The sequence below is a fragment of the Molothrus ater genome, chromosome 13, assembly GCF_012460135.2.
Source record: "Molothrus ater isolate BHLD 08-10-18 breed brown headed cowbird chromosome 13, BPBGC_Mater_1.1, whole genome shotgun sequence".
NCBI lineage: Eukaryota > Metazoa > Chordata > Aves > Passeriformes > Icteridae > Molothrus > Molothrus ater.
In genome coordinates this window covers 9,977,438-9,987,928 of record NC_050490.2, presented here as the reverse complement: position 1 = coordinate 9,987,928, position 10,491 = coordinate 9,977,438, and the positions used below count along the sequence as shown (strand labels likewise).

Here is a 10,491-nt window from a genome sequence, read left to right as displayed (position 1 = left end):
GAAATTCCCTGTGTTTAAAAGCTCAGTGGTGAGCTTTCAGTATAGAGTGAAGTAATTACTGATCCTACATATTAAATTTAGAAGCTGGGGCTGATGAGGAGGGACCTTCCAAAATACAGCAAACAGAAGAATACCACTGCATTCTGCTACTTTGGGGATGTTAAAGAAAGTTTGACTGACTGACTGCTCTTGTATTGCTGTTTCAGTTGTGTTGTACTGGACAACTTCAGGGACCAAAACTGAAATGTGTATAGGAATGTGAAGGTAAGTAAAGATTCAGTTAAATCCTTACTCACCTAATGTTTACTCTGTTTCTTGTTGCAGTGACAACTCCAAGGAGCTCCAGAGCTACCAAGGAGATTTGAAGTTTTGCTTAATGAAAATCAGCAGTAGAGGCCAAGAGATCTACCTTGAAATAGCAGCAATCATTCCCTGGTGAGTAAAGTTTAAGGTGCAAGATGATCCTTAGCCCAAGAATCAACAGCTCCTAGTCAAAAGTGTTCCTCAGCACTCCTCCTTCCAATGTCAGTAGAAAGAATGAAGCAATTAACAGAGAAGCATAGGGGGTGGCAACTCCTGAAATTGGACAGCTGACACCAGTCAGCAAGGGGGATGTCATGTTGCAATATGTCTGCTTGGACTTGGATAGTTGAGCCAAGATTGTAGTAGAGTCACTAAATGAGTCTCTTAAAATAAGCCTGTCACATATTCCTACCCACTAGGTTATATGGCTGAAGAACTTACCTGCTTTATTCAAGAACTGGTTACCTGCTGTTAGATGTTTTTGATTCAGATGATTCCAATTTCAGCACTGTGTTTATGCTGTAGGAGCCAGATCAAGTTTTATTCCAGTAATGTTGCAGTTTGGCACTATATAACTTAAACTTTCTTTAACAACATCTCCAAAGTAGCAGAATGCAGTGGTATTCTTCTGTTTGCTGTATTTTTGTTCCCTGTATTTTCTTTGGCTGATTTATCTTGCAAATGATAAATTGAAAAAAATTAAAGGCAACAGTCTTGGTCCTACCATTCTTGATAGTTTTTAGTCTGGTTCAGCCAGTTGTCCATTCTGCAGAATTACTGTAATCTTTGCAAAATACTCTATCAGATTGTGAAAGCCTTTCAAGACTGCTGTGATTAAATTCAAGTTCCCTAAGTATCACCTGTGGATATGCAACTAAGGAGATCTCTGGCTTGCTTGCATTCCCAGGCTTTACTTACCACCTTTGCAATTTCATATCTTGTTTGCCCATTACCTCTTACATTACTTTATAGGTGGAACTATCCTCTGAGGTTTGAAGATCTATTTACTGCTGTATCATGTCCCCTTTCCCATAAAATCTCAAGCTGGGTACACTTCTCAGAAGTATTGAGATACACAGTCACATATATATATATTTCAGTCATTCATCCTTAAAAATTGCTGTCAAAGCTATTCTTCTGCTGTTGGAACTCTGTTCTCATGTTTCCCTTTGTTCTGTGGGAGTTGCTAAGATTTCCCATTGAAATTTATTTTTCTCTTTTGTGCAGATTCACTGTGCAGTCCTGTCTCCCACAGTGTGGATGGCTCACAATGGAGACGATGGCAACCTGGCAGTGATACAGGAGCACATTACTTGCAGCTGTAGTGAGATTTCACCCAGCATTCTGATGCAGAGTACTTTGCACTTCCAAATTAATCATGCTCCTCTCTGTTCTTGTTGCTTGGGTAAATATTTCACTCTTGTGTAGACTTTGATGGTGATCTCTGTGAGAACCAAGGTTCTTCATTTCCCTCCTGTACATGCTTACCTACCAAGCGAGCTTTTGAGCCCAGTGCCTTTTTCACACTTGGTAAAATGAGTCTGTTTCCATCATGCAGCATTGCTTCTTTGTAAATGTGAATACAAGTAAAGAAATACATGTCTATTGCCAAATGTTCTGGCTGAATGCCATCCCTGGTGTTCTGGCTTCATCCAGATGACGAATGTTCCCTGTCAGCCTGCAGCCTAGTGAGAGGGGACAATGGTACAGAAATACTGTAATTATCTAATCAACTTTGCTTAGAATGTTAAGCAAATGCAATTCTTTAATACTCTGGCTTTACTATAGCTGTTAATTACCATGTGCAAATGCAATTTGTACAGCAAAACCGAGTAGAGGAAACATTCTCTTGTAAGTTACTTTACTCCCCTCTAGTGGTCTCACACCACACGTACGTTTATGTAACACTTCATCACCATACATTTAAGGACAGTGTTAGTATTCTGTAAAAACCAAAAGTCTTCTGGTAACTTCTCCTTCCTTCTGCTTCTCTTCTCTTCCATAGAAAAACCTCTTCATGGATTTGGGTTCTTGCCAATGAAGGTCTCTAAGTGAAATTTTCTTTATATGTTGACTTTAATTGAAGGCCAAACTGTGCCCCCCAGCTTTAAAATCCGTACGTGCAGAAAAAGCTCAAAGCTACGTAGTAAACATTTATTTTCTGTGCCCTCAAAGGTCCTCACAGGGGGTGTTGGTGTCAATGCCATTGTGACTAAAACTTCAGCCAGGGCTGTAGAAACACCAGCAGAACCCAGTCCTGACTGCAGTGCTGCTCTGTGTGTGTTCTGTGGCACGTGCCAGGCTTTGGTGCGTGTCTAACACTGTTGGGGCCTGTGGGAGCCGTGGGACATAAGGAGCCTGTCAGATGACTGGGTTCCTCCTTTAAACTTGCCAGTTGGCCAATTTGTGTACTCTGCAGCTTTCATGAGGTGGAAAGCAGGCAAGAACCTACAGGATCAGAATGGAAACTTTTTCTTTTCCTATATTTCCCTGGTTTGTTGCTCAAGTTACTGATGTTGTAATCCAGGTATGCAGCTCAAGCTACATTTAGCAATAGTTAATGGGTAAGTTCTTGTCTTTTTCTTTGGTTCTGGGAATCTGTATTTTAAACATAAATGACTTGCTAATGTCCTTGGAGAAGATAGGGTAACTAGTAAGAGACTTATCATCTGTTTCTGCTTAGGCAAAGGGTATAAAAAAAAATGTAGATAGAGGATTCACTTTTCAGAGGTTAGTTGCTCTTTTCAAACTTCCCACTAGAAACATTTCCATTTTCTTGTAGAATGCTTTGGACTAATATTTTGAAGAAAATAAAGGGGAATAAAAAGAATATAGGGTCAATAAAGAAAATGTTGACAATTTTCCATATGAAAAAATACAGTTCTTCTAAAATCCTTCACAGAATTGTTTGTCTTCATATTTAGCTATGGGAGAAAAATGGAAACATTCCAAGAATGAAAACATTTTAACACTCTTTGACTGGAACCTTTTGTTTTAAAATGAGTCTTGGTTTGTAAACTTTTGCAGCTCTAAAAAGTCAAAATTGAAACGAAACAGTTTAGGAGATCCAAATCCGGCCTTTTTTCCCCACGTGATTTTTCTTTTGTGGAAAACTTAAGTATCTCAGTTTCCTTCCAAACTGGAAGGAAACCAAATGTGAAAAGTAAAATCCTTCATAAAACGTAACTCCTGTCTTCCTGCAGTGCTCTTGCTAGAGATTATTTGCCTGTGTCAGCCATGCATGCTACAATAACCAATAGCTGGGGAAACCATTTCCTACACTTCTCAAGATTGTTCCCTTTAGGTCATTAGCAGATAGTTCTAATAAACATGAGCGGAGCCAGCAGAGGCTTTGACTCTATTTATCACTGCGGATGTCTGGGCAGTCCCTGTGGGAAGCTGTGACCAATTCATCAGCCAGGGAGTTTAACTTGTTCTTAACTCTTCTCATGAACAGCAGTGTCAACAGTCACACTAAATCAAAATCATCCCCATTTACACATGTAGGAAGCAGTGTGTTCAACATGCAATGTTGAAACAAAATCATATGTAGAGCAGTAAAAAGCACACAGGCAGGCAGCTGGTGCAGGAGTTGCTTTACTCAATGATCTGGCAGGCCCTGCCTTGGGGGTGTGTGGGCCTGAGCAGGGCAGGGTCTGCTGCTGTGTGACACCCTGTGTGACCCCTGGCAGTTGTGCAGCTGGGCCCAACCCAGCACTGCTGCTCCACGTGCAGGCACTGGGGCTGAGCTGACACACACTTCCCTGTCTCCTTTGTGGTATTGCTGTTATTCTTTGTGGGTTCCATTTGTTAGCTCTCTGCATCCAGTCTGTGTAGTAGTCCCATAACCTTGCAATTCCAGGCATATGCTCCAGCACCTTTGTCCAAGGAGAAGATGTAGTTATTTAAGAGCTTGACACAGCTTTACATGTGAGTCAAAGTAGGACTGCAGGGTTCTTGTGCTTAGGAGAACAGGGAAATTGGCCAGTATGGATTCAAACTCAGTGATTGTGGGTTTCTGAAACAGAAAATCTGTTGGAACACCATGCCCTGTAGAGTATCAGAGAGGAGTGACTGAATAGATTCCTTTGAATCACCTAGAGCCAAGTGCCCAGGATTTGGAATATCTCCAGTGATGGAGACTCCACAACCCCTATGGCACAGCCTGTTCCAGTGTTCGTCACCTCCACAAATCTCTGAGTATAACTGATGAAAACTTGCTAAAATCCCTAATAATGAGACACATTCTGCCACTCTTATAATTATTCTCTTCCCTTTTTTGTAGTTTGAGAAGAATGAGGCTGTTGACGAGGAAAACAGGTCTTAAAATGACAGTGTAAGAGGCCCTATGCAAAAGCTGTAAGGTCCTGTTATGGCAAATAGCCCAAGAGATGGGCTACTTGCTGCATGTGTTTCTGCCTTGCTGTCCAAATGTCTTTCCAATGCTGCTGCACCTTGCCTAGACCTGGTGTCAAAGGCAGTGGCCAGTTGTCTGGAGCTTGCTTTCTGTCCTGTTCATACTCTGTAATAGGCCAAGTCTTGGGCTTTCTGAGAGCTCCTGGAGTATGAACAGCCTTATAAATGAAATCACCACACTGTCTGCTGAATGCTTTCTTGCAGAAGTGCTGGAAACTGTGGAACATATTATGCTGTTCATCTGAAGAACAGCAGCTTCTACACCTGGCAGCTGCCAGATGTTCTTGACACACAGCTGGATGCTGGTAGCTCAGGAGCAGGGCTGAACAGTGCAGATTCCAATGGGTTTATAGCTGGGATTTGCAGATTAACACTGTTGTACTCTGCAGCATCTTCCTGGGCTACATCCCACCTGCATTCTTCATGAATGGAAGAAATTCCTGAACGTTTTCTTTCTGCTCTGGTCCTTCAATCACAGTAAACAGAATTCAGTTCCAAATGTTTTAGAAGAGCTGTCTTATCCAGCACGGGGTTTGGATAAGCACAGGACTAACATTTCCCATATTATGGATTCAGCCAATTGCATAATTGGTAATACTCAATTTAAAATGTTCGAACTTTATTTTTTGCTTGCAAATGGTATTATATAGTTTTTGACTGCAGGAAGAGGAAGGACAGCTTGTGAAACAGGGTAAGTAGCTACCAGGGTTGCATAAGTCAACAGTCCTTAAAATGGAGTTTGTGATAGGGGGAAAGGTGGAAACCAAACAAAAAGAAATAACACAAAAAATAATAGTCAGATTTCAAATGCTGAGCTGCCCAAGAAGACACAATTTCTTCAGGATTCTGTGGGGATTGACTGTTGTTGGCACATGCATATCAGTGATCTGCAGAACTGATACAATGGTACAGTTGTTTTTATAAGACATCTAGCTCTGAATTTGACACTCTTGAACATGTGTATTAGAGCATGATACATATGTGAATTCTGAAGACTTATTTTTTACAAGTTTGAGTAAACTCAAAAAACAGTTATTTCTTGGTTTAGAGAACACTTTTGGAATTTTGCTTTGTATTTTTACTCTGCAGGACTCTGAATATTTAGTCAGCAAGACTGCACAGGCTTTTTGCTGTTAGGTCACTGTTTGTGACAAAACCCCAAGTAGGTACAGGCCAATGAAGGCAGAGGATTGCAAACTTTGAACAGGAGGAAAGACTTTGTAGCCAACTGTATGGAAGGAATTGTTTCCAGCTCTCCATAAAGCTTTCCAATCTATGTAATAGGCTCTTTTCAGAAATTTCACTGCTCTAGCTTAGCTGAACTGATGGAATAGCATTCACCACACTGAAGTCAGGGCATGCTCTGAGCTCCACTGAAATAAGTGGAGAGGAAAAAAAATATCTTGGGCTTGGACTAGGCTTGTAGTGCCAAGGGAAGCTTCTCCAGATCATTGCAGGGAAACTGTTTTCCCAATAGTTTATCATAAAATGTGTCCAGACTGGAGCCTCTGAAAGATTTCCCTATCTTGAAAAGGCACCATTAATCTCCTTATTGACATCATCCACTTTTCAGCCATAAAATTACACTTCCTTCCTTTTACTGATGAACAGGAGTTGGAAAAGTCAGCCTTAATATATATCCATATATCCACAAATAGATAGATATAGATGTCCTTTTTCCCAAGCATCTCCTGTCAAGTATTTTTCCTTGGCTCTCCCTCGTGTGTTTCAAGTGACATTTCCTCTGCTGACTCTGCCTGTTTGACCTTCATTCTTATTTGTCTGAAGTTGTGTGGTATTTTTCTTGGTACTGAAAGGAGTTCATGAAGCTAGAAAAAGTGTTCAACATCTTTATTTCAAATTTGTAAAGTGTCAAAACCTGACTCTTTAAAAAAGAAATGTAGCAGCTCAATCTCTTCTGAACTCCACCCCATTCATCACAGTAAAAGCAGTTTTGGGTGGACCTGGTGTTGGCAATTTGTAAACCATTAGGGACATTCTAGAGGCAGTAATTCTGTGTTTTAAAAAAAGCTGAAAGGATTTTTTTATTGTTGGAATTTCTTCCCTCATTTAAACATAATCTGAATAATTTGTACTAGAAACTAGTAAAAGTTACTCTCATTTCAAGTGGTTTTAAATAGATTTTAACTCTATCCCTGTATCTTAATTTTCTGTAGGAGAGTAAAAAAGGTTTTCATGCTCCAAAAAGCATACAGAGCTTTCTTCCTGACCCTTCTCATTCCCACTTTAAGCAACAGTATGTGGAATCTATTGCAACTTCCTCCTCAAATAGCTTCTTTTACTTAATTTGGCTACTGGTAAAATGAATATATTTTTTAATTAACTGCAATTTTTATTTCCTGTTTCCTTATAAGTAAAGGCAACCTGATTTTATCCTGAAAAAATAGCCATAAAGCATAAAAAAGCCAAAAGCCATCTATATACTGCAAATCAATCAGTTTGCCATGAGTTGAGCCAATGCATAAATGAGAAGGGGCTAAAAATGAAACAGAATACTGTGGGAGTTAATAGGAAGTTTTCTATTGATGTCTGTGGGCTGAATTTATCCAAGTAACTACTGAAGTGTACAATGCAATACATTAAAGATGTATGTATTAATAAATGGATCATGTTCTATCCAGTGTGGTGTATAAAGACCTTGCATCTGATGGACATTTGGAGGCAATGAAGGCTGGCTGCTGAAACTTGTGAACCTGATAAAAACCCACCCAGTGATCCTCAGTAAGTAAATTTTAATCCTTTCAACAGGCAAAGTGGGAGGGAAATCCCCAAATGATTTTATACCCGGTAAGAAGTCTCAGACTCTTGATGAGGTTGTCTCAGTTTACTGGTATCTAGAAAACCTGAGGAAATGAAGTCAGCCTTTAGAAAGTTACTGAATAAAGGAAAGTGCAGATCAGAGCTGTTCTGAACTCTTTACTGCCAGAGACTCGTCCCTGTCCTCCGTGAGTCAGCGGCGCTCTCGCAGCAGAGGTGGCCAACTGCACATGGGCTGTGCTATGGGACTGCAGGGAAGGGATTCTTTACCTCTCTTGGTGCTTTAGAAGCTGCATCTGCAGTGCTGTATCCAACTCTGAGCACCCTGGCACAGAAAAACCACACCCAAAACCCTAAACCCAAAAGCCACTGACACCTGGAGCAAGCCTGGCAGGGGTCACCAACGTGCTGAGGGGCTGAAGCAATGCTCTCTGAGCAGAGGGTTCATCCAAACTTAAGAAGCACAGGTTAGAGAGGAGATATATACCCTGGTGTCTTCAGAGTATAGAGCAGATAGAGCCTGAGCAGTGGTAGGATGAAGAGCAAGCACAAATTCTAGGGAAGGGAAATTCCTAGTAAGTTTTAAGAAAAATTTCTCACAGCAAGGGTTGTGAAACAATGGAGTAGGTTACTCCAGAAAAGTGGGGTGTCCATCCTTGGAGATACTCAGAACTCATGTGGACAAAGCCTGAGCAGCCCAGTCTTAAGTTGGTCCTGCTCTGAGCAGAGAATTGGACTGAAGGACTTTCACAAGTCCCTTCCTATTTAAAGTCATCATTGACTCTATCAGAGCTTTATGCAATGCTCTCATAGTGTTATTTCTCAAAGGAAGGGCCTTGCAAATGGAATGTGGTGGGTTCATTGTCTAATCCCTGGTCTCCTATTACCTATTTTATTATTTTAACTGCATCATGGGGCAACTCCCTATCAACCGAGACATCACATAGCCAGAGGAACACTAGGATGGAAAACAGAGGCAGAGACACCCAATCCCTTGCTGACAGAGTTTGAAGGAATGTAGGGCCTGATTCAGCTGTCTTTGTTGGAGTCAGTAGGGAGTTCTGCATAAATCAGAGTTTAAAGAAGAGGCTCTTGGTTACTGATTTCCACCCACTTGGAATGTATTAATTTGGAATAATGTATTAATTTGGAATAAAAAGCTATATCCATTTTCCTCAGTGTTTTAGCCTGAAAATTCACCCAACAGTTGGCATTTTATGCTAAGCCATGAAAGCTGTTTCACTTTGCTTCTGAGTTTACAGGTGGGATTTAAGAGGTCATTGGGGACAAATGTAAGACTGAGGAAGCTTGGCTTGCAACTGTTACTGTGGCAAAATTCCCATTAAATTTGACAGGGTTATTAGCTGACAGAAAGTAGTAGTATATATATTTCCTTTTCTTGAACTAAGGGTGGATTATAATTCTTATTTTTAAATCAAAGAAGCAATTGCTGTTGTTAAGATTAGTTTTCTAGTAGTACACATAGAATTAAATACATCACTGTATGTATATTAGATTGGGATTAAAAATAAAATTCCACTCTATTTTTAGTTATATTTTTATTCAACACTAGTCTTACAAAAATAGGTTTTGCTTCCCCTACCTGGAAGATAGAACGAAAGTCTGGATTTCTTCTGGTTTAATTCTTTTCTTTAGGACCCCCTAAAGAATAACTCTGATAATGGATCTGCCTTCAGCAAATGGAGACATAGGATAAGTTTCACCCTTTCTGGGTAAGGGTTGATTTAAAATGATATCTAGCTTTAGACAAAACCAACTATGAATGGGGTAGAGAACATTCCTAAAAAATACTGAGAAGGGAATGTCTGCATTAGGGTCTGAGTTTCCTTGTACTTTCTTTGTCACTGATACTGGGGAATCCAGGTGCTTTGGAGGAGAAAGAGCATCTGTTTCATTCAGATCTTAGTAAAAGAAATGTATGGGTTTTGGTGGAGTGATATAAAATTTGCCTTCTTGTAAATTAAAGATGTTATTTTATTTAGGACAACATAAGATCTGTGTTAAACTGTTCCATTGAGGCATAAATAGGAGAGATGTGTTCTGAATGTAATAAAAAGTAATAGGTTTATGCTCACTTAGGATACAACTGAGATAATACATTATAATTTCTGCAGAAGCACATAGGCCCCTAATATCTTAGCCAAGAAAGAACTTCTTTTATTTCCTCTCATATTTCTTATATTACAGAAATATTACAATAACACTTTGCACAATATCACAAATGATGAAATTATTTCTCAATGTAGGTCAGATTTCCTTCTCCATCACTGTAAACTCTGCTGGTAGATGAAAATTTCAATTAAGCCATTTGTAAAAATGAAGTAAAAGTCTGGGGTGAAATATGTCCCCTAATCTATTAATAATGGATTCCACAGCTACTTATCACAGCTTGTCTGACCAAACAGCATTAAGGAAAATTGATGTGTTTTATTTTGAGTTACCTATTTTTTTATTATTTTTTTAGATTTAAACCAGTTAATTGGTTGTCTGGATGTAATTACTGTTTGTGCTTCTAATGTACTTAAAAAAATACACACACTAAAACTTTCCCACACTATTTGTTTTCATTGGCATAATAAAGGCCTCTTAATAAAGAAATATGTAAGATGGACATACTTATTTTTGCTCACTTGAGTTAGAGTAAATTTACAGATTAAAAAAATGAAATTATTGCAAAAGTTTATATAATTGAAATAAAAACTTTTTGAAAAGTTTTTTGAAAACTTTTTGAAATGATACTACTTATCATAGTACTTCTAGTTGTAAGATTTTTTTATTTGCAACAGTTCAAAACAGTTTGCCTGAAATATGACAACTCTGCTAACCATCCTTCAGGAGGAGAGGAAGAAGTGTTTGAGTTAAGATGAAGAGGACTGGCCAGCCAAAGGCCAGCAAGGAGGGAGACCAGTACTTTGCATCTCTGCTGCTGAGCATGAAGATCACCAGCACTGAAAATTTCAGTCCAGTGTTCTT

General features: G+C 39.4%; 1 long non-coding RNA gene across 1 annotated transcript; it reads left to right on the top strand.

The window, feature by feature from the left end:
• Positions 1-374: 374 nt before the first annotated feature.
• On the top strand, positions 375-1,916 carry LOC118690540 (uncharacterized). The gene is made up of 2 exons (XR_004980867.1): positions 375-435; positions 1,531-1,916. It is a non-coding gene; the product is annotated as an uncharacterized LOC118690540 (long non-coding RNA).
• Positions 1,917-10,491: the final 8,575 nt, after the last annotated feature.